This window comes from Penaeus monodon, chromosome 3 (genome assembly GCF_015228065.2).
Source record: "Penaeus monodon isolate SGIC_2016 chromosome 3, NSTDA_Pmon_1, whole genome shotgun sequence".
NCBI classification, from domain to species: Eukaryota; Metazoa; Arthropoda; class Malacostraca; order Decapoda; family Penaeidae; genus Penaeus; species Penaeus monodon.
The window spans coordinates 6,213,837-6,231,336 of record NC_051388.1 but is presented as its reverse complement, the minus strand read 5'-3'; the positions used below and the strand labels follow the sequence as shown (position 1 = coordinate 6,231,336).

General features: G+C 34.3%; 1 protein-coding gene and 2 long non-coding RNA genes across 3 annotated transcripts in view; all 3 read left to right on the top strand.

The window, feature by feature from the left end:
- LOC119591110 overlaps positions 1–6,327 on the top strand; it is a 7,429-nt gene extending 1,102 nt beyond the window's left edge. Inside the window, exons 2-4 of the long non-coding RNA XR_005230315.1 lie at positions 4,979–5,141; positions 5,626–5,770; positions 6,038–6,327. This is a non-coding gene — a long non-coding RNA (uncharacterized LOC119591110). The remainder of the gene's footprint in view (positions 1–4,978; positions 5,142–5,625; positions 5,771–6,037) is intronic.
- The window catches only part of LOC119591079, a 73,644-nt gene that overhangs the window by 16,675 nt on the left and 39,469 nt on the right, over positions 1–17,500 (top strand).
- LOC119591117 lies at positions 12,253–17,215 on the top strand. The gene is made up of 2 exons (XR_005230316.1): positions 12,253–12,413; positions 16,855–17,215. It is a non-coding gene; the product is annotated as an uncharacterized LOC119591117 (long non-coding RNA).

Sequence of the window (17,500 nt, the reverse complement as noted above, 5' to 3'; positions counted from 1 at the left end):
AAAATATATTGATATATAATTAATTATATATTAATTATATTTTTATATATATATATAAAATAATATATTAAAATATATATATATATATGGTATAATTATATAAGGGGATATATATATATATAATATAATAATATATAATGATATATATATATATAATATGTATTATATATATATATATTATATATATATAATATATTATATATAGATATATATATATATATAGGTGTATATATTTAAATTATTAATATAAAATAATTTTTAAATATATATATATATATTTTATATATAATAATTTTATATATATGATATATATATATAATATATATTAATATATATAAAAGAATATATAATTATATATATGTATATATTATTGTTATTATTATTATTTTATGTTATAGATATTATTTTTATATATATAGTAAAAGTAATATATAGGTATTATTAAAATATATTAAATATATATTTATTATAAAGATATATATAATATATAATTATATTATATATATATTTGATATATAATATAGATTAAGTTATATTATATAGTAATTTATATATAGTATGTATATAGTATATATATTTGATTAAAGATATTAAAATATATATATATATAAAATATAATATATTTATAAGTATTATATAAAGAGATATATATTATTAAATATAAATATTATAATTAATATATAAATAAAATATATCTACTTATATATTTTATATATTCTATAATTATAATCTATAATATAGTATATTATATATATTATATATTAAAATAATTTAAATATATACTATATTAATTATTTATAGATATATTTAGTGTATTTTAATAAAATATATATATTAATATATACATTACATCTATATTATATATATATTCAAATGATTATATATTGATTATTTATATTTTATATATATACAATTTTATATAGTATAGTTTTATAATAATTAATATACATATAATATATTTAAAATTATTATACAAAGTATATATATTTGAATATAATAAAAATATATATAACATAATAGATAATTATAGATATTAAATATATATAATGATATATATTATAATATATAATATATATATCTATATATATATATTAAAATATATAGTATATAATATATATAATTTAAATATTATATAATTATAATATAATATTTATATATATATTTTATTTGTTTTTTTTACCCTATATATATAAATAAAATTTTTATATATATTATATATATTTTTTAAAATTTTTAGGATATTTTTATGTATATTTATTTTTATATTAATATTAAAATTATATTTATAGATATATTATATATATTTTATATTTTTTTATATAAAAACCCCCACGCAAACACACAATCCACTTTTATGTGGGGTGTGGTGGTGGTGTGTTTGTGTGTGTGTGTGTGTTGTGTGTTGTGTGGTGGTGTTTTGTGTGTGTGTGTCTGTGTGTGTGTTTTTTTATATGTATATATTTTATAATATAAAATATATTGTATATTTTATATTTTTGTAAAATTTTTCCCCTATTTTATATATATTTTTATTTTTTATTTATTATTTTTTTTATTCAAAATATGTATGTTATTATTTATTTATTTTATTTTTTTTTTTTATATTTAAAATTTTATGTATTCCTATAATTTTAAGTGTTATTTTTTTATTTATTATATTATTTATTTTTATTTTGTTTGGGTTTTTATGCCCCCTATTTTATTTTTCCCTTTTATCTTTTTTTATTTTTATTATATTTTTTATTTATTTATATTATATCCCGAGAATTTGTGTGTGTGTGTGTGTGTGTGTTTTGAAATAAAAATTATATTTTTTAAAATATTATCTATAAAAAATATTATTTTAAAATGTATGTATTTATAGATATCTGATTTTTAAATATGTAAAAAAGTTTTAAAATTGTTTTAAAAAAGTAATTTCTTAGAGGTGGTTGGTATGCCTGACAGTCCCGCGGGCAACAAATTGTTTCACCTGTGTCGTTTGTTTACGAAATTTTGGTGCAAAAAACTGGAAAAAAGGCCCTTCACGGACCCCGTACTCTAAAGCAAAAAAGCGCGATTTTTCTTTTTTAAAAACTTTTTTGTGACAGAAAAAAAACATTTTATGTATAGAAACCTCGAGCCCAAGATTACCCAGGGGAAAAGAAAAAAAGCCCGGAAAAATCATTATTTTTTAAAGGGTGCCCGGGCCCGGGGACAAAAGGACGGAAAAAACAAATTCGGAAGATGGGGAGCGACTAAAGGGAAAGTAAGTAAAAAATTTCTATTCATGATAACAATGATGATGATTTAAAAAAATAATAAGGATAATGATAGTAATAATAATAGTAATAATACTACTACTAATAATAATAATAGTAATAAGAATAATAAATTATGATGATAATAATCAAGATATTAATGATGATAATAGTGATAATAATAATGGAAATAGTAATAATATATCAAATTCACAGGAAAAAACAGCAGCAGGCAATGCAAAAAAAAGAGTTGCTCAAGACACGGGGTGGTGTTCCTGCAAAAGATGTAGATGACAGACAGACAGCCAAAGTATATGACAACATATGTGATGAAGTAAGAGATCTTGATAATGTGTTCGACAGCGATTCTCTTACTGGTGAGTAGTAGAGTTCTAACAAAAAAAAATTTAATGAACATGTTTGTAAAAATGGTGCATCTCCTCCTATTTACCACAATGGAATCCTAATAGATTATGTATTCATTATTTGTTTATTCTCTTATCCAGCCTCTCATAATTCTACTCAGTTGCAAATACCCCCAGATGATACTCAAGTACATGTCTCAAGTGTGTATACGGCTGAGGATTTGGAAGACCTTCGACCAAGTTCTTCGAACAGTAGCAGACAGTCACCCCTACAAAGTGATGTTGAACAAAAAGCGAAAAAAGGGAAAAAAGAATGGAAATTCAGCCCAGCTGCTGAATGCTACGAACAGTCCCTAAAGATGCACGAAAGAGAGCATAAAATGGACATGAAAATAAAGGAAGCTCAGTTAGAGGGCGCACAAGAGTTTATTGTAGCCTGTAAAAGTATCAAACACTTTGCCGAAAGTGCTACTCAGGCAATTAAAGAGGCTGCAATTGCAGTACAAGAGGCAGCCAAGGCAATTTCTGGGAAGTAATGATTTTTTTTCTTTGTTAAAGTATGACAATACAAAGTTACAGATTTCTTTATTCATAAATTCATCTGTATAAATATTTATTTACTTTACTACAGTTTTTTTTTCTGTTGCATAAGTAATTATAGATTTGTACATTTATATTTAGTGCCTGATGGTAGCAGAAATTTGATTTAGAAGTAATGTATTGATTTTGTTTGTTGTCTTGTTTTAGTATTAATTACATAGCTTTATCAAGACACCTTTATAAAACCAATATATATATTTTTTTATGTATAAAGATGATATTAAAAATACAAGCAAATTTTAATTTTTAGCACCTTTGGTTAATATCGCTGATAAGGAACACCAATATTACAAAATAATGTGCAATAATATCATTATTCAAAATATGAGAAATTGGTAAAATATACCAACATGAAAATATCAATGAAAAAATATTTGAAACAGTAACAGTTATTAGTTTTATATAAATAAATGATAGCTTTACTACGACTGGTCAAAGTCAGAAAATTTATAAAACAAGCTGCATTATTACAATAACATTAAAATAAAAGCACGATGGAAAAGTAACATTCCATTAGAGAAAAATTTATGTCAGTCTATGCCATCAGAAATACTGGTTTATGATTCCCTGGCATCAAACACTTCCCTCAGTATTTTTTTGTATGTTTGGTGGATCTGGATGGTGTATCATTAAGTGAACAGGATTTTCATTAGTCATCTGCATGTATTTCTGGCTCTGCTACTCTGTACTGAATGACCAGGTTATGTAGTATAGCACATGCAGCAATTATAACTTGAGTGTTTTCCAAACTTTTTTTTTTTTTTTCCCAAGACAAGAGAATCTTTTAAGAAAACCAAATGTTCAATGGTGTTGTGTGTTTTAATGTGTGCCACATTGTACCTTTGTTCATGAATGATGTTTGGGTCAATAATTGGTGTAAGCAACTACTTGCAACATGGATACCCACTATCACTAAGTAGATGGCCAGACAGATGTGGCTGTAATTAAACATTCTGTTGTCATGGACACTTCCTGGCCACCTTGCAACAATATTTAAAAACTTTAACTGTGGCCCACAAATAGCATGAACACTTATAGAAAAGTAGCCTTTCCTGCAGCTGAAAACTTCTGCTTGTAGGGAGCTTGGGCATTGAATGGCAATGTAGGTCAGTCAATCCAACCTGAGCATAAATTCTTACATTACATTATTTCTTCTATTGTATGGGGGGAAGTGGATGTACTCCAACCTCAGGTGTGCGATCATTCTTGCTACTCTGGAGACACAAATGCTAACAAATGCTTGTGACACATCACCGCAATCAGCAATGCTCAGTTTATGGCTACCAGTTGCTACATATGATAAAGTTATGAACACTTGTAGATGTGGTGACACAGAACAGCCTGGAAGAAAAAAAAATCATAGGCTACTGTGAGGTATAGCTACATTTGGTGAAGAGTAGTCCATTTCATCCTCTATGTCCCCCCAAAAGTTATGCCTTTAATGTACCTGAGCAATGTCTAACATCTGTTTTCTTAGTAATTAATACAATTTTAAGAACACATAATTTTCTTAAGTATTCATATTTGTCATTGCTTACTGCAATGTATGAATGTATATATGTATATATATAATATATATATATATATATATATATATAATATATATATATATATAATATATATATATATATATATATATATATATATATATATATATATAATATATATATTATATATATATATATATATATATATATATATATATATATAATATATATACACATATATATCCCATTGAGACCCAAAGTCATCCTGATAATGCAATTTCTCTAGCGATTTTTGAACTTTGCGGGCGAAGAAGAGGAAATTGCTGCTCCTAGTGGTGGTGTCAGTGATGACGTCTTGCTCTCTGATTGATTCAGCAACCTCTGAGAAGCCAACACAGCTGGCACAAGCTCAACAAATATGCCACGAAAACTGAGATCCACAAGCTCTGGTAAATATTATTTTTTCTTTTAAAGTTTGTGTTGAAGTTAAACTTGCTTATTTTATTGTACTTTAATGCTTAGTGCATCACTGTAAGTGCTTAAAGAGTTTAAATGATGATGCAAAGTGAGTGAAAACAAGTAAAATAAAAGTGCATTATCCACATGCTGTCGGGACTTGTGAGACTGAATTTATATATATATATATATATATATATATATATATATATATATATATATATATATATATATATATATATATATATATATATATATATATATTTGATGTTCATTAACTGCAATACCAATGCTGATGTGATAATCAAAGTGTCGGTGTATGTTTCCATCATTATTGCCAAAGTTTGTTGATTATTAAAAAAATAGATGCTGAATGTCACCTACCACAACACCGATCATCCCTGTGACACTCAGGTCTTACAGAAATGTGTGAAAGGGGTAACTATGACATTTAATCAAATGGTATGACTTTTGCAGGTGGCAAACCATCAGCTGTCAGGAAGCATGATGACTCTACAAGTACATCCCATGAGGCTAGGTGGTGCACCATCATCAAGAAGCTATAGTAGTGAACCAGGCCCATCTACACCTCAACAAGCTGGTGCTGCAGGTTCCAGAAGAGGTAAAGCATCATTACATTTTATAACATATCACTATGATAATACTTCTATCATTCTGCTTAATGCTAACATTTTCCAATAATTTTTAAGACAAAAGACAAGACACTGTTGTTACTTTAGCACAATCATCTTACTAGAAAAAAAACATCAAGTTTGTCTAATAGGGTCCCTTCACTATTATATTGGTGCAGGAAGCAACCACTCCCAAGTGGGAGATGACCTTATATTCTAGTGAGAAACAAATATGTATTAAAATGAATTATTTGCAGGCTGTCGATCTCAGACATTTCTGGACCTCCTTGATGAACGTGAATAGTAAGAGTGAAGATGACTGGCTAACCAAGGCAGTGACTTCAGCCATGAGACTGATTGGAGTTGAAGAAGCTGTCACTTCTTTGGACTCAGATTTTGAAGTGGATCTCCAGTAGAAATCTGTGTCTTCTACTGTTGGCGAGTCAAGAAGATTGTTTTACTCAAGAAATAAAGCTTTTGTTGACCATGCTCCTCAGGATATAGCAAAAAATTTGGGATCTTGTAAGCCGTTGAAACCAATTGAGTATTTTCTATCTTATGTCGGTGAGGAATTTTTGGGAGATATTGCAATCTACACAAATATGAAATCAATTGAAGCCAAAGGAACATGTATCAATACAAACAGCAAAGAAATTGCTACATTCATAGGAATGACATTTGCCATGTCAGTTATAAAGATGCAAAGGTTTAAAATGTATTGGCAGTCAAAAACTAGGATCCCTTGGATTGCTGAAAAAAATGACACGAGTAGATTTTTCAATCTCAGACATTCACTTAAGGTTATTGATGACAGCACTATATTGGAAGAGGACAAGAAAGCAGATAGGTTGTGGAAAGTGAGACCTCTACTGGAAGCAGTACGAACTCGTTGCCAAGGCCATCAAAGATCAGTATTGATGAGAGCATGATTCCTATTCGAGGTAGGATCAGTATCAGACATGTTCCAGGCAAACCTTTCCCAGATGGGTTAAAAACTTGCTGTGTAACCTGTATGACAGAGGACTTCGAGGCACAGGCACTAAAGACTAAGACAAAGCAAAAATTGAAGACTGAGGCAACCTTGAGCAAAGAGGGTAGAGGTGCATCTGACTGCCAAGTAAGAAATGATATCAAGGTAGCTGTGACTGCCTGATATGACAAAAAGATGGTACTGATGGCTTCCAATGAGTTCTCTATTGATGATGAAGATGTGTGCCAACGTTGGTCTAAAGCTTCCAATACCCATGTTGGTGTAAAGAGGCCCTGTGTGTTAAGAGAATACAACAGTGCCATGGGGGATGTAGATGTTCATGATCAAATAGTCAGTGGAATCCCCCGGGCTCCTTCTCAACTCGCAGTCTCCAACTAACTAGGAGGAACTATCTCTGCCACTTTAAAACAGTTACACTGTAATTCGCCAGATATATTATATGGTGAAACCAGTAATCAGTAGAACTGAAGGTGTTTTCACCAGATATCCACTGCCCTGCTGCTGACAGTTTCACCGCAACCCTGGTATAGGGAGCTAATAGGGTGCTATCCTTGTTCAAGGGAACCCCAGGGTGCAGTTTATTGTCTTACCCAGGACAAAAGTCAGCTATTACAGAAGCCCAAATCACACTAAAAAATGGACTGTTAGGGTAGTATTGCATTGCTTGATGTTGTGACTGCCAATTGTTGGCTGGAATACAGAAATGCTATAGAGTCAAAATTCAAACATTATCTGGACTTCAAAATAATCTTGGCAGACCAGTTAATGTCAGGTGATTTGCTTGACCATGCCACTGCAGTCAAAGTATTTCAGATACAAGTCTCTTTGCAGTAGACAGTACTGATTCAGAGACTGAACATTCTTCAAAGGTCTTCTCTGCCAAGCATGGCCTAAAGAAAGAGAGGTGCATCCCATCTCCCAATAATCATTGATGACAAGAACTCATTCCGAAGATGCTGCAGGGAAGGATGTAAGAACAGAACCAGAACATTGTGTTCTCTTTGTAAGATATTTCTCTGCAACTATGCAAAGAGAAACTGCTTCTTTGAGTTTCATGTATAAGTGATCTGATATTTGCTTTCTATTTTTTGGCATGGTGCATATATGTTACTTCTGTATTACATAGAAGGAAACTACAGTAGTGATATTGCAATTTATTTTAGTCTTGCACTAAAGAATGGGCTCACAAAGGAGATTTATGTTTCATGATAATTTAATGAATCTATTTTTATACATGCTGAAAAAAATGTCTTTTTTTGCAATTACGCAAGCATTTTTCTATCATTTTATAGAAGGATGTTTTTCATTTACCTCAATGTAGTAATTGATAATGAAACTCTCTACACATTTACAGAGAGAATATATTTATTTTTAAAAATTATATATGTATTCTACCATTTTGCAGAAGGATTCTTCTTTATTTACTGCTAGTATGGATTGCAGATATGCAATAATTGAAAATAAAATTTGTTTTATATTAATTCATCTATATATCCTTAAAGCAAAAATTTACAACAACTGTGAAAACAAACATAAATGAAAAGTTTCAACTCCAGGAGTCCGAGATATCATCACAATTGCCAGTGCCTCAAGGCCCCCCTAAGACATGAAATGAATTATAGACTATTTAGATACCTTATATTACACATAAAGATCATAGGATAGTGTTTTGGTGTAATGCCCTTCAGCAGTTTTATCTCGGGTCTGAATGGTATGTATATATATATATATATATATATATATATATATATATATATATATATATATATATATATATATATATATAATATATATATATATATATATATGTAATATATATATATATATATATATATATATATATATATATATATATAATATAATATATATATATATATATATATATATATATATATATATTATATATATATATATATATCATCATCATCATCAGGGGCTAACGCTGATGGGGGCACAAGGCTGCTCCCACCCTTCACTTCCAACCCTCAAGACGAGTCTCCAGGCAGGCCACGGCCCATCTCTAATTCCTCGCAACAGGTCTTGTCGAGCTGCTCAAGCCATGACCTCCTGGGTCTCCCACAGGCCTCCTCCACCCAGGGTTGTCTCGCAGAGAGACAACCTGATGGTGCAAGCGTCAGTTGGACACATAGTCCTGCCAACTGTACCCCATGATCTGGCCAAGGGACTTGTTACAAAAAGGGATCAAGACGAGACTCCCAGGACACGGATAGCATCCAGTTTGCTTTATAGAGCAAAACTGGCAGTATCAAGGCCTTAAAGACATGTATCTTGGTCTTTCTGCATAGGTTCCGACATCTCCGAATGCTCTTGTTGATCGAGTTTACGGCTCCTGGGTTTCCAGACCAATCCCTCTATTGACTTCTTGGTCTGACAGCCCAGAGATATGGACTACGTTACCAAGGGATGTAAAACTCTCTGTAACTTCAAAGTCCTCGCCACAAGCATGGATCGACTGAACGGGTTCCTCTAACAGGGCCCCCAAAATCCTGAATCTTTGGGCTTGGTCCAGGAGACCCCCTAGGCCTAAGGGCTTCGCCCCATTGCTAAATGCATCAAGAGCCGTCACCAGTGACTCCAGGGGCTCAGACAGGATAGCAACATCATCAGCAAAGTCAAGGTCTAAGACCTAATATTGCCTAGTGTTGTCCACATGACTTTGGCTAGTAGCTTTTTTTCCCATTATCTAGTCCCTACAGGTGTTGAAAAGTGTTGGGCAAGGGCACAGCCTTGCCTCACCCCTGAATTAACAGGGAAGAAGTTCGACAGACCCCCACCACACTTTACAGCACTTTCAGTACCAGTATAAGGCTTGCTATTAGGCCAATAAACTGCGTCGGAATTCCGATCTCAAGATCTCCATAGCGATTCCCGATGCAAACGCCTTCTTGAGGTCGATGTAGGCTGCAAGCAACCCAAGACCAAACTAACTACGGCGTTCCGCAATCACTCGAAGCGCTAGTATTTGGGCTATTGTAGGGCTTGTTGATTGCTCCCCGGGCTCTGATGCCTCAGTAGGTGGTTGCTGATCCGCTTCAGAAGGGTGTAGGCGAAAACTTTGCCTGGTATGCTGACCAGTGTAATGCCACGGTATTGCTACAATCCAACGATCCCTTTCCCTTCCAGAGAAGGATGGCCATGCCCCTCAGCAGGTCAGGGGGCCATCTGGCAGGTACCAGACTGCCAGATGGCAGTCAGGACTGTAAACGGGCCCCCGAGCCATAGGTTCACCCCCAGCCTTTAGCAGTTCAGCAGGAATATCACATATGCCTCCCGCTTTCCCACTCTTCAGCTTGGAAATCGCCATCCTAACTTCCGTTAGGGTAGGAGGTTCCTTGCTGATGGGTGGGTCTGGAACAGGTACTGTGACATCGCTTGCATCCAGCTAACTGTTGGAGGATTACCTGTACAACTGATCAAAATACCCAACGGTTCACGAACCCCAACACGATCTGAGATGATCCAAACCCTCGCTGATCGGACTGCAAATCATCTGTGAGGGAGGCTTAGAGTTCAGCTTTCTCAGGGCTTGGTAGACAGGGCAAAGGCCGTTTACCAAGAAAGGCCTTCAACCTCCTCAGCAAAATTCCTGATGAACTGTTCCTTGTCCCTTCTCAGCAGTGTCCGAGCCCCACGCACCATGGAGTGACGCAAAACTTGATTACCATAGCCGAGCCATGCGACAGCTTCAGTGGCCTCTAATGTCTCCAGTGAGAGGAATTCTCCTTGCCCGGCATACGCCAATGACTCCTGGCTGTTTCGGGTTTTACGCGTTTAAAGAGCTCCCACAGAGCAACTGGCCATCAGGTTGTGAGTTCTGTGAAGGGTCAGGACTGCCATGGACCCACGGGCACCTCCTCCTTCCTTAGTCTTCCAAGTGAAACCCTTAGGTGGCCCTAGGGGGACAGAGAGTTTTGAGGGGAACCAGGGGTATATAAAATATATAGTATATATAATATATAATATATATAATATATATATATATATATATATATATATAATTATATTTTATATATATATATATATATATATATATATATATATATATATATAATATATATATATATATATTATATATGCATATATATTATAGATATATATATATATTATATAAATATATAAAAATATATTATACATGCATATATATATTTTGATATCTATATATATTATATATATATTATATTGCATATATATTATATACATATATATATATATATATATGCACACACACACCCACACCCCACACATACCCACACACACACACCCACACACACACACCACCCCACACACACACCACAATATATAATATATATTATCTATTATATATATTTTATAAAATATATATATATCATATATATGCATATATATATATATATATAAAATATATATATATATATATATATGCATATATATATATATATATATATATATATATATATATATATATATATATATATATATATATAATGTATATATATGCCACACACACACACACACACACCACACCCCACACACACACACACACACCACACCACACCACACACACACACACCACACACAAATATATATATATTATATATATATATATATATATATAATATTATAATTATTATTATATATATAATATGATATGTGTGTGTGTGTGTCTATATATATATATACTATATATATATATATATATATTTTATAATATATATATATATTATAATATAAAATTGCTACGCCAGTGGGTCTTTGTCTCGGGTGCGAAACACGTGTTAACATGAAAAGGATGACCTGGGCATGTGTTAACATGAAAAGGACCCTGGGCAAACAAGGCGCAGCTGGCTGTGAGCGGAGGAGCGGAGGAACAAGCCTAGAGAGAGACGCGGTTGGGTGCTGCTCCTGTGAAGACCTCGTGTGTGCCCTTGTGACCTGATATAAACTGTGTTGCCCTGTTATAAGCTGTATCGTGCAGTGTGACATGCTGGTGTCCCCCCTGTATTGTGCCTATAGAAAAGTGTACGGGTAAATAACTTGTGTAAATAAAGGAAAGACAGTCATTTTGTGTTTCTTTCGTGCTCTGCCTCGCCACTTGGCGTTTCCCCTCGTGGTGTTCTGGGACGCTGTGGTGCTCGGTGCCTCTTGGAGCTGTTCAGTGTTCACGACCCTGTGGATAACACGCCGTCTGCCTAGCCTGCCTTGTGTTAGTGGCAGAGAGACGAGGCGGTCGGCGTAACAATATATATATATATATATATATATATATATATATATATATATATATATATATATATATATGTCATGGATATCCCAGTGTCCAGTTTAAAAGTCCACCCATAATCTTTTTTCTTCCATTACTGTGAGTTATTCGTACAGGTAAGTATTTTTTAATGGAATATATTAATTGTCTTAGTAATAATATAGTTAATGATTTTGGAAGTAGTATAAATTAAAATAACCAAGATTATTTTAAGAAATTTACTTAAATTCTAACTATTAATGAACGTAACTAACTTTGGTGGATTTCCAACTACTGCTTTGTAGTTGCCCGACATCATGGGAAATAAACATTGGTGTTGGTGTGCAAATCCTTGTTTGTTTTCAAGCCGGAAATTTGAGTAATTAAGCCATGGTTGCTTTTCGTAAGTTCTAGAAAGATTGCTTAATGTCTACCCTTTGCGTTATTTACATTGTAAAGGTGGGTCAAAGAGTGTAAGGTGTTTATATATTGAGGGACCGTCCCGCATGATTTTGACCGAAATTTTTTTAAAAGTGACCAAATGTGAAAAAAATCACAAAAATTCTTCTATTATATGGCAACACTCAGTAAGTTTCGTTATATTATCTACCATAGAAATGGGTTTAGACGCCCATTTCCTAAGAGGGATGACTCTTGACATGTCACACGATCGATCATCAGCGCTTGTTTCGCATTAGAATCGCTGTAAATAAAGCAATCGCAATAATTAATTTTAATAATCTGAAAAATTGACGTATCTGGCAACTATCCGAGGGACTGGTGGAGGTGGTGTGTGAGGGGGTCTGGGGGAGGGGGTCTGGGGGAGATGAATCCGTCAGTGCATCTCTTGTCACTCCAATTTTGTTCTGCTAATTTTGCGTAGCCGTCATGCCGAAGGCTAAGAAACGCCTGCAACAACTACGGGAGAGTGCTGAGAGGGCAAGGAAGGCCTTTCAAGATAAAAAAAAGGAAAAGAGAAGGCCATAGAAACATACGGTGAAGATATTGAGGAAGTGGCGTCTGGCACCACGCGAGAACACTCGCGCTCCCCCCCACACCCTCCACCTCTCTGACGCCACCCCCACCACGTGCATTTACCTCGGCTGAAAAACGTAAGAGTTTTATAACAAAACACGGCAAGAATGTGGAGAACATCACAAATATCATAATAAGGAAGGATAGACTGGAGGAATTGACACGCAATGTGAGTTGTAGCCAGTGTTTTGCTACTAGAATGAAGTGTGTATTCACGAAGCAACAAGTGGACACAGACATTATAATTACATGTGAGTAATGTAATTTTATTGCAATGGAAACGAACGATAGAAAAACTTAAAGAGAGGACATAAGTGTTGTGACTCTAGTTATTTGCTACGTAATGATGTTGCTGGGATGGTGGTACCGAGGGACTGAGAGGTTATGTGGGTACTTCAGTCTCTCGCACTTCACGGACGCAACCTTCGCGCGCTACAGAACTTATATTACAGAGAAGGCGATAGAACACACACGTAATATTCTAGAACAGAATAGAAAAAGTGTTATTGAATATTATGAAAATGAACTGGGTAGGCCTAGAGATGCATAATGTAACCTGAGCATTGATGTGAGTTACGATGGCTCGTGGCATAATAGAGGTCATAAATCGAAGTTAGGCGCCGGTGCGATTATAGATGCTAATACTGGCCTCATTTTAGATTACCAGACTATGAGTTCATTGTGTGAAGCGTGTGTAAAACACTAAAAGGAAATGAAAGAACACGAGTTTGCGGAGTGGCATGCCGGACATGCTGACAGCTGCCATGTGAACCATGAGGGGTCTTCAGGTGCGATGGAAGGTGCTGCTGCTGTGATGCTGTGGGGACGCTCTCTCAATTACCAGCTTATGTACACAGCATTCATCTCCGATGGAGACAGCAATGCCTTCTATGCTGTAAGAAGCATGAATGATGGGCCCAGGGCCTTATGAAGACAATCCGGTCGTAAAGGAAGAATGCATCAACCATGTAGCGAAGCGCCTCGGTACTTCTTTACGTAAATTGAAGCAAGTCGCTACAGAAATAACGACACAAGGGAAGGAAAGATAGAGAAGCCTTGGTGGGAGACATAGGCTTACAGATCACGTCATCGATCATCTGACGCGATACTTCGGTATCGCTGTCCGGCGCCAGAAAGGAACCTCTCCAGATGTTATGAGAAATGACATCCTTGCGTCATTTTATCATTGCTCCTCGACAGATGAAAACCCCACGCACCAGCTTTGCCCTAAAACGAAGGACTCATGGTGCTTTTTCAATTATGCTATTACAAGTGAAAAAGTGCCAAATAGCCATAAGTCCATGAAAGTGCACTTCCAGCTGTCGCCAGAGGAATTGACTCAGGTAAAAGACGTGTATAATCGCCTAACATCGGACGAGATCATGATGAAGTGCTTGGCAGGCAGGACGCAAAATACCAACGAGTCCTTGCACGCTCGTATTTGGAGGATTAGCCAGAAGCACAAAAATGGCAACAAGCCTATGCTTGATTTTGCATGCGCCGTGGCTGTCGCAAACTATAACGCTGGCTACGAGACTAGCTGTCTCGACACCATCATGGGTCTAGAGCGGACAAAAATACGGCAGAAAATTCTCCAAGAGCAAACCGAAGGATGAATATGGCCCCCAGAATAAAAATGCGTAATAAGAAACTCCAAGAAGAACTGTATAGTCTTTGAGCTGGAGGATTTTAGCCGTCTGACCCCGCCCACCTTCCCGCGTCACCTCACCTGTCATCTTTGACGTGCTCTATCTCAAAACGTGAGTAAGCGCTACATTCTGTTATTCTGTTCCGTTATTTATTGTTCGATTTTCTTCATTTTGGTATCATTTTCTTCGTCTTTTTATTGCCTATATTTCTGCAAAGCAAGAAATCGGAGTCTATTTTTTATAAAATTTATAAAGATTTTTTCGTTATGGTAAATCAGATTATTTAGTTTACCTTTTTTACGATTTTTTCTTTGGTTGTTAAAATGCGGTTTTGTATATTTTAACTTGGCACATTTGTAGATAATTTCCTTAGCTTTCATTTGGTAATAATTAAATTAGTGTAGTATTAATATTAAGTAAGTAGATGTAATTAGAATGGCACCATGTATTTACTAACATTTCTTTCTGTCTCCTTTTTTCCCATAGTTATCAACGTGAAACGCGGGGACACAGCATTTACAATAAAAAAATGAAATCTCTACGGCCGTTTTTTAACCCCCCCCCCCCCCATCTCGTGGGACGGTCCCTTAAGTGAAATACCTGAACCAGTTTGTTACTGATTTAGTCGGTCAGAGCAAGCAGTGCCATGGGCCACATTGCTCTTTTATAAGTTACCAATGTTTTATGTATTATTTTGGGTAAAAGGAATGACTCTAAACTTTTCAGATTTATCACCTATTTTATGACTCATTTTTTACTAGTTTTCTAAACCGTTTTTTACCTTTGATGGATAATTGATGTTTCTAATTGTGTATTGCTTCTTTTCTTAAAGAATTACTTAGTTATTGTTCATTCATTCTATTATTGATCTACCCTAATTATTAGTCAATGCTGAACAATAGTTTACAACACTGTCCATCTAGGTCTTAAAAACATTTGTTTCAATGGAAATATTAATCATACCCTAGACATGGAAGCCTAGGTGGATGCAGGTGCGTGTGACATGGGGACCTGACTGAAGGAAATTTTCATGAGAAAGCCACATGAGAACTTTTATGTAAAGTGAAGTCCTAATCCTTTTTCTGAATTTACTTTGACCAATCAACCTTTCATAACTTTGTAGACTAAGCCAAACTGTTTGATAATTAACATGAAAACAAGTTTGCTTAACTGATAAATGAAGTTGATTACTTATGGCTTAATACTACAAATTTGCTTGAATTTTCATTTTGTTGTGATGTCAGTTTCAATTCAAGATGTTTAATTTGGAAGAATTTCTTGAGAAGCCTTCTACTGTGGACTTAGATAAATGCAAAAAAGATGACTGGACTAATTTAGCTAAACATTTTCAAATTCCTGTAAAGTGTGGCACTTGTAAACAGGAGATAAGGGAGCTAGTCTTGCAGACACTAGTGGAAGAGGATATACTGCCATCATAGGCTGTTAACTTTTATGTTAATGATACAGTAAATCCAAATGTTGAAAAGAAAGCTGATCCCCTTGAACTGCAAAAGCTACACTTTGAGAAATATAAATTTGATAGAGAAATAGAGGAAATAGAGATAACGGCAACATCATTTACAACTTATTAAGGCTAGGGCCGAAAATCCATCAATGGTTAACTTTGATGTACAACCAGTGTTTGATACCACCAAAGTCACTAGATTTGTTCCACATTTTTTTAAAGAGATCCTCAAGAATTTTTTCTTAATTTTGAACAGGTTGCCAAGTCTTTGAATTGGCCTACTCAGTTTTGGCCTTTATTAGTTCAGTTTGCACTTAAAGGAAAAGGGCGTTCCACTTATCTCAGTCATGCTGCTTCACAGCAGAGTGATTATGTACAAGTTAAAAATGTTTTGTTATTGAGTTATCAATAAACTGCAGAACATTACAGGCAGAAGTTTAGTAATTTAGATAAAGAACAAGAAAAAACTTTTGTAGAATATGCACATTTATTGCACAAAGTCTTTACAATAGATGTATGTGAAATCAGAGGTGAAAACGAGGTTGCCAGTGAAAGACTTAGCAGACATTCTTGAAGATGAACACAAGGCAGACTAAAATTGAAAATCGTGGTCGTATCATTGGGATGAGAGAAAGTGGTCTCTCTCCTAGTGAAATTTCCAGGGAGCTGGGTATCTCCCGGTCTGTAATTTACAGGTGGATAAAGAGGTGGGAGGAGGAGAGCACCCTGAACGATCGCCCTCGTTCCGGTGCTCCACGAAAGACAACCGAAGATCAAGATGTTCAGATCAGGGAGATGGTGGAGGTGAACCCCTTCACCAATGCAGTTAGTATACAAGAAGAATTGCAACTCCCAGTAACAAGTCGAACAGTGAGAAAAAGATTGCACGCAGATGGTATTCATCACATTGTATGTGATAAAAACCTCGAGCACAAGATTACCCGGAAAAAGAAAGAAGCCTGGAAAGGAATCACTAATATTTTTAATGCTGCCTCTGTCGGCGACAAAAGAACGGAAAAGCAAGTAAGGAAGATGTGGGAGCGAGTAAAGGGAAAGTAAGTAAATTTATGCATATTCAGTGATAACAGTGATGATAATGATAGTAATAATGATAATAATAATTTCAAAAATAAATTATTATGATAGAAATAATGATATTAATGATAATAATAGTGATAATGATAATGGAAATAATAATAATATAGCAAATTCACAGGAGAAAACATGCAATGAAGAAAAAAGAGTTGCTCAAGACAGGGGGTGGTGTTCCTGCAGAAGATGTAGATGACCAAAAGAAAAGCCAAAGTGGGATGGACAAAAAAAAACATAAATATTTATGAC